The sequence below is a fragment of the Protopterus annectens genome, chromosome 4.part0 (genome assembly GCF_019279795.1).
Source record: "Protopterus annectens isolate FY-2018-M chromosome 4.part0, PAN1.0, whole genome shotgun sequence".
Taxonomy (NCBI): Eukaryota; Metazoa; Chordata; order Ceratodontiformes; family Protopteridae; genus Protopterus; species Protopterus annectens.
Window position 1 is genome coordinate 1,438,033,022 of NC_056733.1, and position 21,374 is coordinate 1,438,054,395.

General features: G+C 39.3%; 1 protein-coding gene across 1 annotated transcript in view; it reads left to right on the forward strand.

Moving 5' to 3' along the window:
- The first annotated feature begins 8,616 nt into the window (after window positions 1-8,616).
- The window catches only part of LOC122800459 (E3 ubiquitin-protein ligase RNF14-like), a 206,386-nt gene continuing 193,628 nt past the window's right edge, over window positions 8,617-21,374 (forward strand). Inside the window, exon 1 of the mRNA XM_044069903.1 lies at window positions 8,617-8,811. The gene's annotated coding sequence lies outside the window, so the exon portion shown is untranslated. The remainder of the gene's footprint in view (window positions 8,812-21,374) is intronic.

Here is a 21,374-nt window from a genome sequence, read left to right on the forward strand (position 1 = left end):
TACCACGTGGTACAAGAGAAAGGGTTACGTAACAGTTCTTTTTTTCTTTCAGAGACATGGGAAATGAATGCACTAAAGGGTCACGTGACCCGCCCCTAACAGAAGATGCAAAGTATATGCAATTGCAAAGAGCAGATAATGTGAGATATTTTTCAAAATGGGTTAATAAGTATGACTTTGATGGTAAATTAGATAAAATATCATTAGTAAAACTTTTGAAACAGTTAAAATCTGACGCAGAAGGTCAGGCAAAAAAACAACAACAGTTGGGCGTTCCTCAAGCACATAGGTGGATTGAGGAAGTGAACCGAAGGGAACAGAAAAATAAAAATGCAAAAGCATTGTTTTTAGACAAAGAAGATAATAATACAATAGTAGCATCGGTCCCTCCCCTACCACCTCCTCCGATGCCTTACTTAGAATATGAAGCGGGAGGGCGGGCTGGACTCCCCACGTTATCCGGAGACAACAGGGGTATTAAGACAACCATTTGTAAGAGAACCTATCGGAACTAGATCCCGAACACGTCAAACATTTATAGATGTTCAACCAAGCGGAAATTCATTAGATGAGAGTGAGGAAATCTGTCCATTAATTGAAGTACCAAACCCACAGGCAGGACAGGAGGGCCAGGCCTCAACTCTCTTAGTGTATAGACCGTGGACACCGGAAGACATCCGGAAAGCTACAGAGGGAATTCCCCATCCAAAAATTAACTTTGAGAAATTTGTACAAGATTTACAGGGCATGAGATTGAGTTACCACCTGAATGGGGAAGAGGTAGAAAAAGTAGTTAGACAAATTTTAGGTCCGGACTGGCACATGATTTGTGGTGCCTGGAATGCCCGTGACGCGCAACTCAGGCCACTCCCACATAGTGACGCAGAACTAGATGCTAGATTGAAGGGTCTTACAGACCGCATTACTGAAAAGTGGAAACCTAGGGCAGACTGGACTTGTATTAACCAATGCGTACAACAAGATAATGAAACAGTAGACGCATACTATGGTAGATTATTAGAATGTTTTAATAACCATAGTGGTATGACTATTCCTGAAAATCAAAAGAATGATAGCTCATATGAACAGCAGTTGAAGAATGCATTTTTAAAAGGTTGTATTGCCCCTATCAATAGCTTCGTCACGAAGCATATGATAGATCACCGAACGAGTAGGCTTCAAGCCTTATTAGAGTATGCTAGACATGCCGAAAAACATTTTAATAGTAAAAAGAAAAAGAAAACGCAGGTCTTCACAGCTGAAGACGGTGCGGAAGTTTTTGTAGTACAAACAGCCAAAAAGGGTAAGCGAAATACTCAGGGTAACAAACGTTCTGACAGAAACTCAGAATTTTATGAGGACAGGAAAAAAAGAGGTGAGTGCTTCAATTGCGGTAAGAAGGGACATTTGGCAAGGGATTGCAGGAGCAAGGCACCTGGGGAAAAAAAGGATAAGGATGATGAGGATTGACTAGATGGCAGTTATACTGCTCGGCAGTCATTAGGAGAGACTAATGAGCAGGGGAATAATGTAAATACCTTAGAAGAAACAAATGACATGCAACCGGATGTAGAAGTTGGGGAAAGTGAAGTTTTGGACTTGGCACTACTGAGCTTGGAGCTCTATTTAGCAGACACTAAACCGGAAGTTACACTTCTGGTGGAAGGGAGAGAAGTCAAATTTTTGTGTGATTCAGGAGCATCACGAACTTTGATACATCCTTCAAAGTTACCGGAACATTCTGAGTCACCCGATTACATATTAGTGAAAGCAGCAAACGGACAGCTGTACAGGGAACCACTTTCCCATGATATAGCAATAACTGACCCCGTCTCGGGTATAACCCAAAGAAGTAAAATAGTACTTTCTGCCAAATGCCCCATGAACTTATTGGGAAGAGATCTTATGCAACTTTTTGGCATAGCAGTAGTCCCTACCATGAATGGTATGGAGGCACAGAGACAAACTGATGCTTTTGTAGTACGATCGGAGGGTGAGGCCTATTATTGGTACAGCCAGGATCTGGTTACAACCGGTCCAGGGGCAGTGACCAAGGAACTGATGAATGTAGCCACCAGCAAGGTGCTTCCCCTCGATGTTGATCAGCAACATTTGTTACATTGTACCCTATATTATTGTAGCACATCAGGACCTGATAAAGAATATGAACAAAAATTGTTCAGGAATCCCGCAAATAGACTAATACTACGGACTTTATACTGGGACACTGAGGGCAATAGTGTAGTGAGTTGTTCATTGCCTCAGGAGTTCTTAGAATTGTACAAATCCAATAAACTACCGCATGTTAGCCTAACCAAGAACAGGAATGTTAGGTGGGTAGACTTGGGTGACAAAGTGACAAAATGGGAGAAACTAACTGACTTAGAGTTATCGGACTTAGGAGTACAGAAACAAAAACTAAATTGGTTAACGCAAGCACGCCCAGCTGTACACTTACAACAGAGTGAAGACAGCTGACTGGCGTTCTTGATAGAAGAAGAAGAAAAAGCTTTGAGTAAAATACCAAATGTTCTTTGGTCAACAGGAAATCGGATGTAGGACTTATACAAACAGCAGGGCCAGTAGTTATTACACCAAAATCGGCCTTTAGACCAAGGAAAAGACAATATCCTTTGAGCAAGGATGCAGAACAAGGAATCAAACCTATCATAATGGCATTACTTAAGAAAGGGATACTGGTAGAATCCTTGGATTCACCATGTAATACTCCTCTATTTCCTGTTAAAAAGCAAACGGGGAATGGCGGATGGTACAAGATTTACAGGCTGTGAATGATGCGGTAATACCAAGGGCACCTACGGTGCCAGACCCATATACCTTGTTAAATGATTTGAAGCCGCAACAAAATATTTCACCGTGGTAGATATTAGCAATGCGTTTTTCAATACCTATCCACCCTGACAGCCAGCATTGGTTTGCATTCACATTTCAGGGCAAAAGGTATACGTACACCCGACTACCACAGGGATATAGTGAAAGTCCAACAATATTCGCACAAGAGATGGCTAGCAACCTGGCGGGGTTTTCTCCACCAGGGGGCAGCCAAGTACTACTTTATGTAGATGACATCTTGCTTGCAGCTCCTACCCAGCAGCAATGTAGGGAAGACACAGTAGCACTGTTGAAATTCTTAGCTGAGCAAGGGCATAAAGTGAATAAACATAAATTGCAACTTTGGAAAGAACAGGTTAAATACCTGGGATATGTGATATCCAAAGAAGGTAGAACATTAGATGAAGATAGGAAAACAGCAATCTTACAAGCACCTAGACCAACTACCAAAAAGGAAATGATGTCCTTCTTGGGAACGACTAATTTTTGTCGAAGTTGGATACCGAATTATGCTTTAGAAACGGCTCCATTGGCTGATTTAATATTTAAAACACCAATGGCAGCACAAGAAACACTACATTGGACACGGAAGCAGAAGCAGCTTTTGCAGACTAAAACAACTGATAGTCTCATCGTTAGTTTTAGGGCTTCGAATTACCATAAGAGATTTTTCCAGACTGTAGATTGTAGGCGGGATATATGACGTCAGTACTGACGCAACAACATGGCGGCAAGCAACGCCCATAGCTTACTATTCATCACAGTTAGATCCGGTGGCACGATCATTACCACCCTGTGTACAAGCAGTTGTCGCAGCAGCTATGGCAGTGCAAGCTTCGGCCTCAGTGGTATTGTTTCATCCTCTCACGTTGAGAGTACCTCATGCAGTTGCGATAATTTTACTGCAAGAAAAAATAGCATTTTTATCCCCTGCCAGACGTCTTTCTTGTATGACCATACTATTGAGTCAACCCCATATGACAATTGAACGATGCACGACATTAAATCCATCGACATTACTTCCGATTCCTGTAGATGGCACACCACACAGTTGCCTACAGGAAATGGAACAAATAACCACACCTAGACAAGATCTTACTGATGTGCCTTTAGCCGATGCAGAGGTGACATTTTATGTGGATGGGTCCTGTAGACGAGGTCCTACAGGAAGGAACCTAGTGGGTTATGCAGTAGTGACTGATAACGAAATCATAGAAGCACAGCCCCTGCAACATAACCTGTCAGCTCAAGCAGCAGAATTGATAGCTTTGACACGTGCTTGCACTCTAGCGAAAGACAAATGTGTTAACATATATACTGACAGTCAGTATGCTTTCTCTACAGTGCATGTCTTTGCACAACAGTGGAAAAACAGGGAATGATAACATCTACTGGCAAACCGATTAATCATGCACAATTGATTTTGAACCTGTTAGATTCTATTCAGTTACCCACTAGAATAGCTATCTGTAAATGTGCAGCCCATACCAAGCAACAAGATAGAATTTCAAAAGGAATGCGGGCTGATGCAGCTGCAAAGCAAGCTGCCTCAGACCTAGAAACTGTGTTTTTAAATGAAGAACTACAACCTTCTGAGACTCTAGATTTAGAAATGTTAAAAACAATGCAGACATTAGCTACAAAAGCAGAAAAGCAGAAGTGGATAAAACGAGGAGCAATCCTTGAAGAGGGACTGTACATCTCCAAAGAGAAAAACCAATATTGCCATCTAATTTATTTAGATATGCAGCTTTGTTGAGTCATGTCCAGAGCCATGTCTCAACAGGTCGGATGCTACAGTTAGTTAACAAAAGATTCCAAACATACGGATTTACTTAATTATACACAAAAATTTTGTGCAACATGTCATATTTGTAGCAAACATCATGCACAGGGAGCATTTAAACCAAGCGGGAGCTTTCCAACACCACCCTATCCGTTCCATACTATTTGTATGGATTTCATAGAACTGAATAAATGTGAAGGGAAAAAATACTGTTTAGTGATCATAGATATGTTTTCAAAATGGGTAGAAGCTTTTCCAACCAGGAATCCGGATGCAGCAACAGTAGCAAAAGCCTTAGTGAAAGAAATCATTCCTAGATTTGGCATACCGGAAAGAATCTATAGTGACAATGGAACACATTTCGTAAACCAGACAATACATCAGCTTGGGAGATTTTTGGGATTTCTTTGAAAACCATTGTGCTTATCACCCTCAGTCAGCAGGACTGGTGGAGAGGTACAATGGAATTTTGAAAAACAAGTTGAGAAAATTGATGAGTGAGACTCAAAAGACTTGGATTTGCTGTCTGCCTTTAGCACTGCTGAGCATGAGAACTGTTCCAAATGTAAGGGGCTTGACCCCTTTGAGGTAGTGTTTGGAAGAGCATATTGTGTGCCACAATGGAAGGCCCTCATGCCTGCAGAGCTGGAGGCCGATGGCTCATTAGCTAGTTATATGAAGAAATTGTTAACAAATAAGACTGTTTTGCAGTTGAACTCTTTTTCAGATAAACAAGAAGCAAAACCGGAGGCCGTGCTGACCCCGGGGTCCTGGATCTGGCTGAAAGTCATCAAAAGAAAGAACTGGGCGAGTCCAAAGTGGGAAGGTCCGTACCAGGTACTATTGGCAACACCTACTGCAGTAAAAATTGCTGAGAGATCATCTTGGGTTCATTTGACGCACTGTAAACCACTCAAAGAATTTAAATTGGACAAACATTTTTTAACTGACATTCCACAGATACAGGATGGCCAGAGGCAGAGTGAATAAAAATGTGAAGCAACCCCAAAGACATTGGTTCACTGGCCTGCTGATCATACATTTATTAACCATGTTTGTAGTGACCTTTTTGTTGTTATGGTTTTCTTGCATATAACTACAGAAGTGAAATTGATAAAACGTGATGATGGACTGGCTATAGACTGGCACCCGAACTTCAACACATACCTGGCTATGAAACGAGTCTATGTAGAGACTATGAATGTTTCAAATTGCTGGGTTTGTACTGCAATACCCACAGCATATGGAGGACTTTTAATGTCTGCTGTCCCCCTGGGGATAAATGAAACTTGGGAAAACCTATTATTTGACACGGGTACTGTGAGATCACAAGACAAAGTGGCATTATATTTACCGTTACTCAGAAAGGAATTGTTTGTTTTGTTAAAATGATACACTCCAGGTTGGTTGGAGTAACTGTAACATAACTGTGTCTTACAAATGTTATATAAAACCTGTAGACCAAGGTACTAGTTGTAGCACGAACTATGGTTCAGATTTAAGCTTGATGAAAACAACATTGAGAGATGTGCAAAAACTCCTGAAATATATAGACAATTATCTGTTATAGATAAAAAATGTTTCATTCAGGGTTAACCCGCATCAGTACTAAAGTAGAAAACTGTTATTTTGTTTGTGGGAAAAAGGCCTATAAATGGTTACCTGAGAATTGGTCCGGCAGTTGTTTTTTGGGTTATCTGGTTCCAGCCATAAGACATACTGCAGAATTGCCCTGGGTAAAATACGCAATGTGAGAAATATAGCTCAGCAAGCCGAGAATACAGTCAGAAAACCTGCTAATCCAGTGGGTAAGATTGAAGCAAGCTGGAAGGATCATTCGCTGTGAAGGACAAAGAAAAATTGACTCATATGGACTTGAGTGACAGTGTTATATCCTGGGCTGGGATATTCCCAGCCTACGGAGCAGTCAAATCGATTTGGGAACTGAGGAAATTGTCAAAACTCCTCAAGTAATGAGCAATGCGACTTTTTCCGCTCTTGAACTTGTGACTGATGAAATGAATGCAATGAGAACAGTCGTATTACAGAACCGAATGGCTCTCGACTTCACCCTAGCGGCGAGAGGTGGTAATGCGCTTATCAAAAAGAATGCTGTGCGTACATTCCAGATAACCAACATGAAATCAATGATCACCTGGAGGTAATACAGCAGGTGTCAGCAATGGCAGAACCAGGCCCAAACCCACTGACGAACTTTTTCCAGAATCTATTTGGGGGGTGGGGGTCGGTCCTTATGAACATTCTGATTGCAATTTGTGTAGTACTGCTCATAATTGGAGCATGTGTCTGCTGCGGGATACCCTGTGTGAAAAAATTAGTTAAAGACTTAGTTGACATATCAGTAACTGAAACTATGTACCAAGACATGGAATTGAATTTGTTGATACCAAGCGAAAGCCTATCTGAAATATAAAGCAAATGACTTACTTAGCTAAAAGTCCTTGAAAGGAAAAGGCTAAGAAATGAAATGATACTGTTTATGTTTCAAATAGAATGGAATGCATTAACAGGAGGGAGAATGTTAGAAAAATATATATATTCACATATGTGCTGCCTAGAAAATATATATTTACATACATGCTGCCTAGAAAAATATATTTACATATATGCTGCTTAGGAAAATGTGTATTCAAACATTTAAACATATATAAGTTGTGTGGTCAGATATATAGAGAAATGTGTGCTTTAGACAGGGATAAATGTGCTCAAACCTATATGAAGAGCAAAGATTGAAAATAGTATGATATGTAATGCATTTAATTCTGTTTTACTAGAATAATAGTAGAAATAAACTCGCATATTATTGCTTGAAGCATAAGCTGCAGTGTAATTAGAAATTTGGCCTTGACAGCGATCAGCTGACCTGGCTCATGTCTGTCAGTAAAGATTATTTTGCAAAGTTAGAAAATAATAAATCTGTGTGCATGTGTATCTTTTCCTGCTTCCACCAGAAGAATAGCCTTGTGCGCACTATCAGAGATAATGTCCAGCTGGTAAACAAGTAAGAGACAAAGAGAAGCATTAAAGAAGACATGCACCCATTGTATTCGAACTAATCTAAGAGCCTTGAATTGGCTACATCCTCGGAAGGACATTGTGACTGACCAGGTGCTTGCAAGGCTGTAATATTCTCATGGGAAAAAGATTTTTGAAAAACACCATCTCAGCACTTTTTCATAAGTTACTATGATGTAAAGACCCTGTCACTGACCACGTCAGTGAGGTGGGCAAAAACTGATAGTAAACTGTATAAAATGTCATATGTTTCACCAATAAAATCAGACAAAATTCTGTACAAGTTTGTGTATGGTTTTTTGCCTCCTAATGTACATTAGAGTATTAGAGTTTTAGATACTTGAGTCTTCCTGCATTACTGTTTGTTATTGACTGTCATTATTTTTTAATGCCAGATGAATTTTACAGTCTGACTTTAACAAATTTATTTAACAAATTCTTAATGCAAGAAATCTAGACATAGCCTTAAAAGGAAGGGGGGGGGGGGGATCAGTGGGTCAAAAGTCCAAAAACTGAGACAGATTTCAAATATTCTTACAAACTTAGTAAGTTACAACAATAACAGGATTTGTGTTAGCATGCATTTTCTGAAGGCTATTGGAGTCTGAAATTCAAATATCTGTCAAAATTTAGTTAGTGGCTTCAGTCCACCATGATTTGCCAGACCACGACATTATGAGGGACAGATCGAAATATAAGGCAAAACCTGGACATTTTGTGAAAATATGGACAGTGGAGAAGTATGATGCGTTTATTATACGTATTTTACATAACTCGCAACCTTCCATCTCCAAAATTTGGAATACTATATCTCATAATATGGAATGAATGGGCAAACTGTGGAGCTTGGACTAGTGCCCATCATGGAGATTTTTCCATCTGCCCGACAGAGGGCGAGGTACGTATTGCTTGTCTGCTGGCAGTAACACCTCATAGCTGTTTGTCTTCCTTAGTACGTTAGTTGCATTTTTTTTAACTTAAAGTCGGGGCCATAGGACAACTGTTTCAATAGAGGAAATGAGCTTGAACGCCAAAGGGTAGTGTTTTCACTGAAAGAGTAAGTCAGCCAGACGGTTCTTTCTAAGTGCTCTGTTCTCTTTCCAAGTAAGGAACTTCTCGGTGACTTGATGTGAAGGGTAAGGACAGTTTATCACTTGTGTAGCTCTGAATAGGGACAGATAAACTTATCTGATAACAGGTAAATTAATGATGGAGGGGAACGAGATTTTTCTTACAAATTGTATTACACATGATCCACTTCGCTGTCGCACAGAAAAGTTTGAATTATTCCGTGATCATACAAAAATGGAAATATGTAAACAGCACACCCATCCGTCTCAACCTCTTAGAGCAAGAAATACGGCCAAAGCTATAAATAAAAGTGAGACAAACGCCCCTAAATAGGGACAATTTTAATGCTCTTACAAACTTAGAAAGTTGATGCAATAACAATTAGCATGACTTGTCTGAATATGAAATCTGAAACTGAAATGTCTGTCATTGTTTTTTTAACTTCAATCTTTAATGATTTGCCAATTTTATGAAAAACGGACCAAAATATGAGGCAAAAATCTGGACATTCTGGGAAAATCTGTACAGGTAAGAGGTATGCCACCCTGTTCATGTCACTTGGTAAAGCTTCAGAGTGAGCTGTCAACTTTCCAGGAACAGTCCAAAGTTAGGGTTGCCTCAGTTTACAGATTAATTTCGCCGTCATATTAGCAGTTTATGACATACATATATTTTAATGATACTTACGGCTACTTTTTTGTAGGTGTATACGGGCTCTTTTCCGATGTCGTGCGTTTTTTAAGCATTTGGCTGTGCATAAGGCGAATTTCCATACCATCCAAAGTAGAGTAGATAATTCTTAGTTAAATCAAGACGTGCTACTCGGGGTTTGCCACTTTGTCCCTCTTTGACCATCTAAAATGTGTTTCTTGTCGAAGTATATGAAATATGTAGGGCGGATAGCATTGTTTCCTACAAAAAGAATATTAAAATTATTTTTCACTTTACTTTGAAAATAAAGATTGTCTGTTGCAGATTTTTTTTACTTTCATTAACATTTCTGCTGTTTAAAACAGCCTGTTTTATATAATAATACATTGCATTATTAAGGAAAAGTTCGAAAACCTGTATTTCTCTTGACTATATCAGGGACGGTTGCGGTGTGCAATGTTACAGGACTGAGTGATTATGCTGATCCTTACCCATTCACCATCCTTTAATTATTGTAGACTATTAATGTTTAGTTTTTAATGTTTTATTATGTTATCAATGTGATTTACTGTGTTATCGTTTTAGTTTTAGACATTTAAGTTTGTTTTGTGTCTTGTTTTTGAAACGTTGTGTCCCCTGTTTTGCAGTCATGAATCTTGTCAGTGATAAGCTAAAAAGTGAGATACAAAAACCCCTTATCAGGGACACTTTTAAAATATTACAAACCTGATAGAATTAGAAGAGTTTAGAGGAGAAAAAGTTTGCTGATTTTAATATTGTCATTGTTTATTGACTGTAACTTTCACACTTTTATCACAAAATGTAAGTGGGACAGCAAAGTATGCAGCAAAATTACGAAACTTAGGGAAAGAGTATACATTTTTTTAGTTTAATTTGGGCATGTTTGTGCTTCCTTTCCTGTAACGATTGCACTGTTACTGTTATTTGTAGGTACAGCCATGACAGTATTTAGTGCATTTTTATTTTAGAGTTCCAGTCTGCCCATGTTTGAACATAAGCTGCCTGATTGTTTGCTTTCATCTCTTCATTGTATCTCATCCAAGCATGCCTTTAGACTTTTTTTTTTGCAAAAGGCCTCCAGGGCTGATACAGCTGCAACCCCTACCAGCCCTTAGGGTAAAGTAAAGTAGCGGGACAAGGTGCGACCTAAAAAAGTCACAAAAAAATCAAAAGAAAATGCAAGGTCACACTATCAAATGCTGCCACTGTGAAATAAATGTGAAGAAAACCACCCATCCGTCAATGTACCAAAAAGAAAAAAAACTTTAATTCAACGACACTCAGCGTGTTCATCCTATAAAGTTAAAGGACTTAGGTTATCAGTTTAAATAAAAACCAATAAAGTATATCACTTCCTGGTGAATTTTACATAGTTAACATCACTCATTTCCTGAAAGAACCAACCTACTATTTAAAAAGTTTAATGTTAAAGGACAAAGTGATTATGTTATTAAGTGCTCAACTTCTCTGTCCTTTTTCTTTCTATTTATTGTCCCTACTATGAATAAACAACAACACAGTGTTTAAAATATTTTAAATTGACTCATTCTCTCCACTAGAACAGTACCTTACTGTACTGTGGTGGTTTCACTTTCACAAAACGTTTATCCCGCCTTGAAAATGTCTCCAATTCATTGATATCATCAAGGCCACTGAATACAGGTAGTTTTCTGTCCAGTTCCCTCCCCACACTGACATCATCATGGCCGTCCTAAAAATCCACCCATGCTGTGATGTCGCAGCTCCCTGGTCCTTCCTCTACCCATACAAAAAGTAAAGGCTAGAACAAGGAAACAGTACATGAGTCAAGTCTCCTGCTGTGAGCTGTCACTCACAGCAGATAGCAGCTCAAATTACCCTTGGCACTTTGACAGCTAGGAAAGTTAGGTGTGAAGGGGGGTGGGAGATGAGTCAAACTAGTCAGTTAAGGCTTCACAAAAAAAATACAGTTTAGCCATTCTAAAAAGAAGCAGCAGTGAAAAGCACTTTGGAAGTCTGTTTTGTGGCATTTGCACTGCTTGTGTTTTAAGTAGTCATTGAACTGCATGAAATGTTACTTAAAACTAACTGACTGAAAGACAGCAGTGTACACATGTAAAATCAATGCAGTGACAGGAGCTTTAGGAAGAAGGCCTGCATGATGTAACTTTTTACAGGTGAGCACTGTATTGTAGGATACGTAGAGGCAGACTAAATCAGAATTACTTCAAGATGCCAGACCCCATGTGGTCAGACTCAGAAATTACTTTTAAAAATATTTAAAACCTGTAAATAGTCCCAGAGTGGTGTTAAAATGTAGAAAACACCAAACCATGATGAAATAAACATGTTCATGTTTTTTGAGTCTGTTGGTGTGGTCCTCCTTAATAGAAACATTTCATAAAAAACAGCCATTACTATGCAGTAATAGTAATAGTGATGAAAACATTTATACCTGCTTTTCTAACTTTAAAGATGGCCATGTTATAAATATTTTTAAAAATGAAAACGTTTACAAATTCAATAACATAGTTGTGACTTCATCGCTGTTAAAAACATTTTAAAAAAATGACATGAAAACTTTTTTTATGTTTGAAAGATACATTTATAATATATACATGCACATATATATGTATATATGTATGTGTGTGTGTGTGTGTGGGGGGGTCTACTTTGTTTTATTGAATTTCATTTCACCCCGACTGCTTCGCTGAAAATTCAAACTTCTGAAAACCCATTTCACTGAATCTCATTTCACTGAACTGCAGATAGTATATATGGCACTGTGTAGAGTACTGTAAGGCAAGTAAAAGGTATATGCCCTTTTCCCCACTGTAGTGTGATCCTGGAGTTAATATATATAGTTGGGGTGGGGGGGCATAGCCCTCCACTTAGTTTGAGTACATATTGTCTTCTGGAGAGAGAGTTGGTCATTGGTGTTATAAATATGCATATCTATTGTTTAAAATGTATTGTTTTGAGGTTTTTGGTAAAATATAATATAAAACAAACAAGGTGTACCCCCCACACCCCCCAACTATATATACTAACTCCAGGATAACACTAAAGTGGGGAAAAGGACATATACCTTTTACTTGCCTTACAGTACTCTACACAGTGCCATATATACTAAGTAAAGTTCAGTGAAATGAGTTTTCAGTAATGTGTGTTTTCAGTGATGTGGTCGGGGTGAAATGAAAGTAAGTGAAATGAAATTCAACAAAACAAAGTAGACCCATGTATGTAAATCTCTCTCTCTCTCTCTCTATATATATATATATATATATATAATATGACGTGCTTATAACTTGGCTGCTCTTAGTTTAAGTACTGGAGCTATAGAAATGTAGTCATTTAGACCAGGTTTATTACTAGCATGCAGTACCAACTGCTAGTATAACTCTTTATATTTTGATTTGCCTCCCAAGGATCCCCCTTCGGGTCCCTATCCACTTCTTCTAGTACAAAATGAATATCCATTATGTATGCACTTTCAACTATGTTTAAACAGAGCGTTGCTTTCCTTTCCCCTCCTAATTTAATGCATGTGTTTGTATATTCTTTTTCTTAGGATACGCTCTGATTTTCCTGTACAGAAACTGGGGCACTTACTACAAAGCGCAATATATATTAGACCTATGCTGTCAATTAATATGTTGCTTATTATTAAGGGTCCTAGTCCGACATCCCAAAAATGTTTTATCATTGTAAATAATGTACTTACACTGTGTACAGGATCCACACTTGAAGGTCCCTATTCTTTTGTCAGTGTTCTTATTTATTAGGTGTTTTTATTTTCAAATATCTCTTTCATATTTTGCCCTTTCTTATAATCGGATGAAATAGGTGCTAATGAACTCCCTGGAAAATGAGAAAACTTTAAAAACATGTTCCAGTTAGATTTTATAATATTCCTAATACTATAAGCATTGGAAGTGGAATTCATTACGAAAGCATTTCTGTATTCCCTTCCTTCTCATCTGTTCATCCTTATTTTGTTCGTTAGTCACGATCTGTGAACTGTCACATTTTTCTCTTCCTAAAATGGGTAGAAATTGCTGGGTTCTCCCCTTTCTAACCTCATCTAGAATACTATTGATAAATTGAACCGGATACATTCTCTCAGTAAAATCTTCTACATCTGAAATCATATGTGCCACTCTTATGAGCTGACATTTAACTATACTTCTTTTTTGTTGAATTGGATGCACTCTCATAAAGTGGAGGTATGAAGTCTTTTTCCTATATAAGGTAGACTTAAGTCTCTTTTCTTGTGAAACTTTGTGTATAGTGACTTCTAGAGAATTCACCATATCATAAGAAATTGTATGTGTAAACTTGAGGAATGTGGTAGTTTTTTCTGTGCATTCTAAAAATTCATATAGGACCATCTCATTTCCTGTCTAAAAGATACAAATATCATATAGGTAGTGTTTGTAATAACTGCAATATTTACTTTATTGAGAATTGTGAATATATTTGTATTCCCAGGTTTTTAAAACCATATTGGCAAAATAGGTGCATAAAACTTGCCTATTGCTACGCACCTGCATGTAATGCTCTCCTTCAATGTACAAGTAATTATTTTGCAAAACTAGGTCCATTAATTCCATAATCAACCTGGTCTCAGCAAGTTCATATCCAATTCAACAGAAAAGAAGTATAATTAAGATTAGGGTCATTATAAATCACAAATCACTAACATTCTAGGTATTTATTTATTTATTTCCAGTTTGATTACCGGTGAAGTCCACTGGGCCCAGAGAGCCCATTTTCAGTGGAGGCCAGGGGAGTAAAGTTCCATGAAACAGATAAAGATAGCAGTCCAATAAAAATAAAAGTACAAGTACAAATACATATAAAATAATACAAAGCGTAAGTAATATTGCCCATAGTGGAAAAATGTCATGGAGACACATTTTAACAAATTCACACAGTTAAAGTCAAAAGTCAGAAGCTATTTACAATATTTACAGAGTGTGAGAGATCGGATGGGAATTAGCTATAGAAGGTTATAGCCAACTATAAGGTGCTTAGGAACCCAGGAGGATACCCTCCCAGGGGCTTTTGTTAAAGAGTTCTAGGTAGGGAGAATGCAGTTACATTTCCTTTTGGAGGAGAGGTAGGTGTAAAACTGAGTTTTGAAGTTGTTTGTGTTTGACATTGTCCTTAGTGTGGCAGGGAGAGAGTTCCATTTCTTACCTAAGGAGATGAGAAGTTGTCCAGCAGAATACTTAGGTTTGTGGACAGTAATTAAGTTTTGGTGTTCAGATCTGAGAGTTCTATTTGGGGTGTATGGTGGAATGATGTTAGAGTGGGGCATTTGGTTGGGTTAAATATTAGTCTATGTGCTGTAGTGAGCTGGAGGAAGTCCAGGTAGTTTTTGAATTCTAACCAGTTGAGGGATTGGGAGGGCAACACAGTGATGAGTGGAATGTTTGGCTTTGGTGGCAAATGTAGAAATTTTGTTATAGCAGCTTTCAAGTTTGGAAGTGATGGAAGAGGGTAGGTTATTTAGTAGCGGGGTGCCATACAGAAGGGAGGGAAGGAGGTAAGAGGAGGCCAGAGCATGCCTGGTAAAAGTAGAGAGGAAATGGTTGTTCCTGTATAGAATACCTAGTTTTTGGTGGGTTTTCTTTATATTTTGCTGAATGTGGATGTCGAACTTGAGGTGTTCGTCTACAGTTACACCGAGCAGTTTGGCAAAGGGAACAACTTCGATCAGAGAGTTGCTTTGGCTAAGGACTTGGAAGGAATTTTTATAAAAAGAGAAAGATTTTAAGGGTGTGAATAGTAGTATTTTAGATTTGTTAGCATTGAGAGAAAGGTGATTTTGGCGGATCCAGATCTCAGTAGTTGAGAAGGCAGTCTGAGTTTTAGACAGGAGTTCAGGGAGGTTAGAGGCAGAGCAGACAATTGTAGATTCATCTGCATATTGGATGACTTTGGCATTTGGAATAGCAGAGTTGAAAGTTATTGATAAAGATGTTAAACAGCATTGTTCCAAGGATGGACCCCTGTGGTACTCCGGTAGGGGTGGGTAAGAAAGGTGAGGTGCCTTTTTTCCATTTCACAGCCTGAGATCTATCTGACAGATAGCTTGAGAACTAGGAAAGAGTGTTTTGGGAGAGATTTAGGTTTGAGAGGTGACTTAGAAGGTCCTTATGGGAAATGGTATTGAATGCTTTAGAGAGCTCTAGGAGCACTGTGGATACTAAGTTCCCAGAATCTCTGGCTTGATTGACATTTTCTAAGAATGAGAGTAGAGCTGTTATGGTGCTATATCCTGGTCGGAAGCCATGTTGTGTAGGGGTAAGAAGTTGGTTTTTAGTCATTAATGGCATAAGTTGGAGGTGGATGCATTTTTCTAGGATTTTAGAGATTGGAGAGAGAAGAGCTATAGTGCGGAAGTTTGAAATGCTAGTGTTTTTGCCTCCCTTGTGGAGAGGAAGTATAAAGGTGGAATACCAGAGTTTAGGGACATAGGATTCCTTTATGGATCTGTTAATTAGGATACTAATTGGGAGAGCTATACCATCGGCAGCAGACTTGAGAAAGGAAGAGGGGATGTTGTCAGGTGCATTGGAGCAGGGTTTAAGTTTGGATAGAAGTCTTTTTATGTAGTTAGTGGAGACAGGTTTAAGCTCAAACATAGGGGGGAAATTATTTGGGGACTTATATGAGGTGGAATGTAGGAGAGATGGGCCGTTGTTGGGAAAAGTTTTCGTTAGGTCAGATATTTACTCTAAAGAAAGAGTTGAATAGTGAGGCTAATTTGAGGTTAAATTTACTTGGGTCCGGACAGGGGTTATTTTTGGAGCCTGGGTTGAGGAGTGAGCTTATGGAGTTCCAAAAAAGCCTAGGGTTTTGGGGATGGTTGGACTGGAGCTTAGTTTAGTAGGATTTTTTTGTCTTTGAAGATTTGTTTTTTTGCAAAGTTACAGAGCTGTGTATATTGGAGAAGGGTTTTGGGAAGTTTATTCTTTTAGTAAAGCTTCCAGGATTTCTCTCTTTGATGCATAATTTGCTTTGTTTCTTTGGTTAGCCAAGGGGCAGTTATAGTTTTTATTCTTTTTTTCCTTAGTGGAGCTGGGGAATTTAGAGAGTCTAGGAAAGTAGAATTAAAGTGGTCTATGGCTTTATCGAGTGGAAGGGTTTTTAGGATGTTCCAATTCATTTGTTTGAGATAGTTAAAGAAGGTTTTGGGGTCAAATTTACTAAGGTTGCGGGTCTGAATATATTTTGTTGTTGGTGTGGATGGGAGGATGTTACATGGTAAATGAAAGCTGGGAGGTGGTCACTAATAGAGTCAGGGATGGTGTCAGAGTTGGCAATTTTATTTGGGTGGGTGACTAAGATCCAGTCAAGAGTGGATCCTGGGGGATTTGTTTTATTGGGTCTGGTGATGGAGTGGGTTACTTGGCTAAAGTTTAAGAGGTTAATGGACAGTGAGGGTATAGGACTGTTGATTTTATTCCAGTCGATGTTTACATCACCTAGTATGTATGTTTCAAGATTAATTTCAGCAGCGGCCCATTGGAGTATGTCTTCAAGGGTTGAGAAGTTATTTCCAGGTGGGATATAAAGGGTGATGATACAGAGGCTTGTGTGATTATTAATTTTTAATAGACCGAATGTTAGTTCTGCAATGGCGAATTTAGGAATGGTATTTGGTAGGGGAATTAAGGTAAGTAGATTGGAATAGATTTATGCAATGCCTCCACCTTTTTTCTTTGGGCGGTCACATCTTCTTCTTCTTCTACTTTCAGCTTTTCCCAGTTAGGGGTCGCCACAGAAGATCACCTGTCCGCTCATGATTGGCAGTGGAATTTTCAGTGTTGAGTTACCAGCCCAGTGCCCAACCTTCCACAGAAGGCACACACATGCACACCTAGGGCCAATTTAGAGTGTCCAATCCACCTACAGCATGTCTTTGGGATGTGGGAGGAAACCGGAGCACCCGGAGGAAACCCACGCGACCACAGGGAGGACATGCAGACTCCGCACAGAAGGCACCCCAGCCGAGGATCAAACTGGAGAACTTTGGGCGGTCACATCTAAGAGTGTGAAATCCAGAGGGTAGGGTTTCAAAAGGTTTGAGACAAGTTTCAGAGATGGCTACAATGTCAGGTTGGTTATGACTTAGCCATGCTTGAAACTGATGTGCTTTGTTGCTGAGACTTTGGGCACTGAGTGTGAAAAATTTAAGAGTATTGTAGGGGGATGAGAGGTTAGACGAAGGGAGAGGGTCATTGTTATGTATGGGTGGATTAGGCCTGGGGTTGGGTTGAATGTCTTCAGCTAAGACAAGGTTATTGAAGGAAGTTATTTTAGTGTGTTTTGGTTTGGATTTAGGGTATTCTGGATGGTCTAGTATTTGTTTAAGAGTAAGTGTCTTAGCAGTAGTGGAAATAATTTTAGGATTAAAAATATTCACAGGGTTGAGCTGAAACAGGGAGGAGGAGATGGAAAAGAAATGATTATTTGTGTGAGGGAGGAGATGGTTTGTGTGGGAGTATGGTAAGGAGTAGACAGTGGAAGCTGATTGGAGGTCTAGGGGCTGGCATGGTATAACGTTGTTAGGAGTAGTAGGTGGGAGATGGGGGTTTGGAGTGTTAGGAACAGTAAGGAAAGCATGGTTAGAAAAAGGTAGTTTAATATGGGAGGATTTGAAGTTGGAGAGAAGAGCTGTGGGCTGAGGCGGGTAGTGAAAGAGTGATGTATTAAATTAGTTGTTGTTGTTGTTGTGTCTTTCGGCTTTTAGGGGCCGCCACAGCGGAACTCCGGTCCGCTAATGATTGGCAGTAGATTTTTACATGCCGAGTTGCCAGCCCTGATGCACAACCTTCAACGAAGGTACACCCATTCACGCATGTCTCCACACAGAAGATGCTCTAGCTGAAAATCGAACAGGACAACGTCTTACTGTGAGGCGACAACGCTACCGCAGCACCACCACAGTTACTGTGGGTGAAAGGAGGAGGGGTAAAGAGGGGAAGGCTTTAATTGGATGGTTGACTGGGTGAAAGGAGGAGGGGTAAAGCGGGAAAGGCTTTGACTGGATGGTTGACTGTGGTTGAAAAGAAGAGGGGAAAAGAGGGGAAGGCTTTGACTGGATGGTTGTCTTGAGTGGGTGGGAAGTGGTTGAAATAAAAGTAGAAGTAGTGGGGGTGGGTGGAAATTGGGGACAGGGTAGGGGAGTGGAGTGAGCCCGCAGGGTGAACGGAGCAGGTAGAGCCAAGGAGAAGGAAGAAAGCCAGCAAAAGGTTATCAGTGAAGCTGATCATTAGCTCAGAGGTAAGGAGGCACTGGCATAAGGCAGTGTGTGCGTGAAATTAGAAGGATGCAGAGGGTTGACAGGGGATAGGAGCTGAAAACAGGGCAGTAGCAGTTTAGTAGAATATAGTAAGTATTAATAGGGCTAAAACAGGGCAGTGGTAAATTAATAGAACAGTTACAGTACTTTTGGCATGTATTAAAAGATAGGTAGTGGTTGAACCTTGCCACCTGGTGGCCTAACTGAGTAAATACAATGGTAAGCCAAGAAAACTCAGGGGAGGGGGGAAAGAGCCTAGGAGTAGAGTATTAATGTACTTAAAAACAAATAGCACAATACAACATTGGTTTATTGAACATGACAAAGGTTATAAAATCAGTATTAAAATTATATTAACACAGAAATAGCTGGTAAAGAGTTACAGATTAACTGAGAGTATAATCCATAGAATAAGAAGGGTTTCAGGAAGACGTTGAAGAGGCTCAGGTAGGGCTCAGATCATCACCATTAGAATATGGAATTCCACAGGTAGGGAGCAAGATGAGTGAAAGAAGTTAAATGAGACTGTTCCAAATGATATGTGGGAATCACCTGCAGTCTCTACTGTATGAGTGGAGCAACTGAGATAAGTGATAGCACACTATCAGCTTTTATGTAGACTTGGTCTAGCTGAGTGTAATGCTTGAAAAGTGAGAACCAAAAGTTGTTTCATAGGTTATTTTTCCTCTGTGTCTGCTGACCATCTGGCCTCCCCGAATAGGTCCTGGGCCTATTCATCCCCTGTTCCCTGGCACAAGAGCAAACTTTGACTGGAGGGGTTGTCATCCAAGCAGCTGTTGCATTTGTGTGCCCTCATTGGCATCCCAGCTTTGTGTGTATTTTTAGTTAGGCTCTAACCCCATGCCCTTATGACTGAAATGAGCATCTGCTGTTACCATGAAGTATCCTGTGCCCACCCTTTGAGTGTATGTGTGTGGGTGTGTGTGTTCATGCTACTATCTGAGTACAATGAGGGCTGCTGCCACTGGATCAAGAATGCCATGCCAAGGGACTTCTAAGATGGCTGCACATTGAGTAACAGCTTAATTCTAGCTCTCCCAGGTGAAAACAGAAACATAGCAGAGAAAGCCAGTGGACCTAAATTTTTGTGTAAATTACAGTAACTGGCTAGTAAGTGCACTGCCTGGATGCCAGAAAAAAAGAAATACAGAGGACTTGAAGGAAAAATCAGCTACAAAAAGTGATGAAAAACACTACCTGGAAAAAGTACTGCAGCTGTTCAGCAAAAAGCAGTGCAAGCTCCAGACATGACTTCCAGTAACCTAGAGGGAAAAGTATAAGGCAACTCCATACAGACCTGATTAAAATAAATAAAACACTGATGGAGTATAGCAACTCAAACAGTAAAAGGCTGGAAAAAAATGGAAGAAGCTTTAAACAGATATTCAGGTAAGGTGATAAAACAGCAAAACTCAGAGGTCAACATGAAGAAAAGACTGGCTGACTAGGAGACTGCACAAGAAGAGACATTTCAAAAAATAATAGAATTAGAGGACAGTGCGTGTAGGGAAAACCAGAGATTTTCTGCTATATCAGAGAAACCGGAAGAAACAGACTGTATTAAAATTTTATGAAAGCACAAATAAGCACCTGGACTGGTATTCTACAGCAGGAATTATTAATTGAAAGAGCACATTGGGTGCATGCTCCAAACCTGGCCATGAAAAAGCAACCTAGACCTTTAATAGTAAAGATGCAATCTTACCAGCAGAAGGAGATGATTCTGAGAAAACTGTGGCAGAAAGACAAATTACTAAAACGTGAGTCTGTAGAGTATTTGTGGAGAATGACTATTCATTGTACACCAGGCCAAAGAGGAATAACTTGATTCCATTATTCAGGGAATGTTGAGAAGTAGGCATGAGATTCAAGCTGCTGTACCCAGGTATATTCAAAATATGTTTCCCTGGACAGACAAAATCATATTTTGATGAAGTACATATTAAGAAAGAAATACAAAAGTTTGTCCAACAAAAATTGAGCTGTGAAACAGAAGGAGATTCTGCTTCTTGTTCTTCTTGTAATAAAGACCTTAGAGAGACTGTGCCAGTGAAACATTTCCAGTGTTTCAATGGAAAGTGCTTGAGAGAAGGAAATAAACACAAGAGTCAACTAGAAGAATTGAGAATATGTTGGAAATGAAGCAGAGACAGGATTTGAAAGATAGACATTAACAGGAATAAAACCAGTAGCTTGGAAACTGACAAATGTGAGATTACAAAGCAACAGTTATATTTGTGAAACATGACAGAACAAGAAAAACTGGAAATATTGGACTTTCTTGAACTTGTTAAACTTGTTAGGGACTCTAAAGCATGTTCCCTACTTCATGTCATTAATGTTTGGAGAATAAAGTCAGTAACTTGGAAATTGACAAATATGGAATTACAAAGAAATAGTTATATTTGTGAAGTATAACAGAAAACGATAATATGGAAATATTGGACTTTTTGGGACTTCGTTAAACTTGCAGGGGACTCTAAAGCATATGCCCCACTTCATTTCATTAATGTTCAGAAAAATACTCAGGAGAGGGGAAGAGGAGGGAGAAAGTTAACTGTAAGTAAAACATTTTTTTTCATGATACTATGTTAATAGTGCATGATTTTCTTTGCATGCTATAAGGTAAAGTTTTCTCAG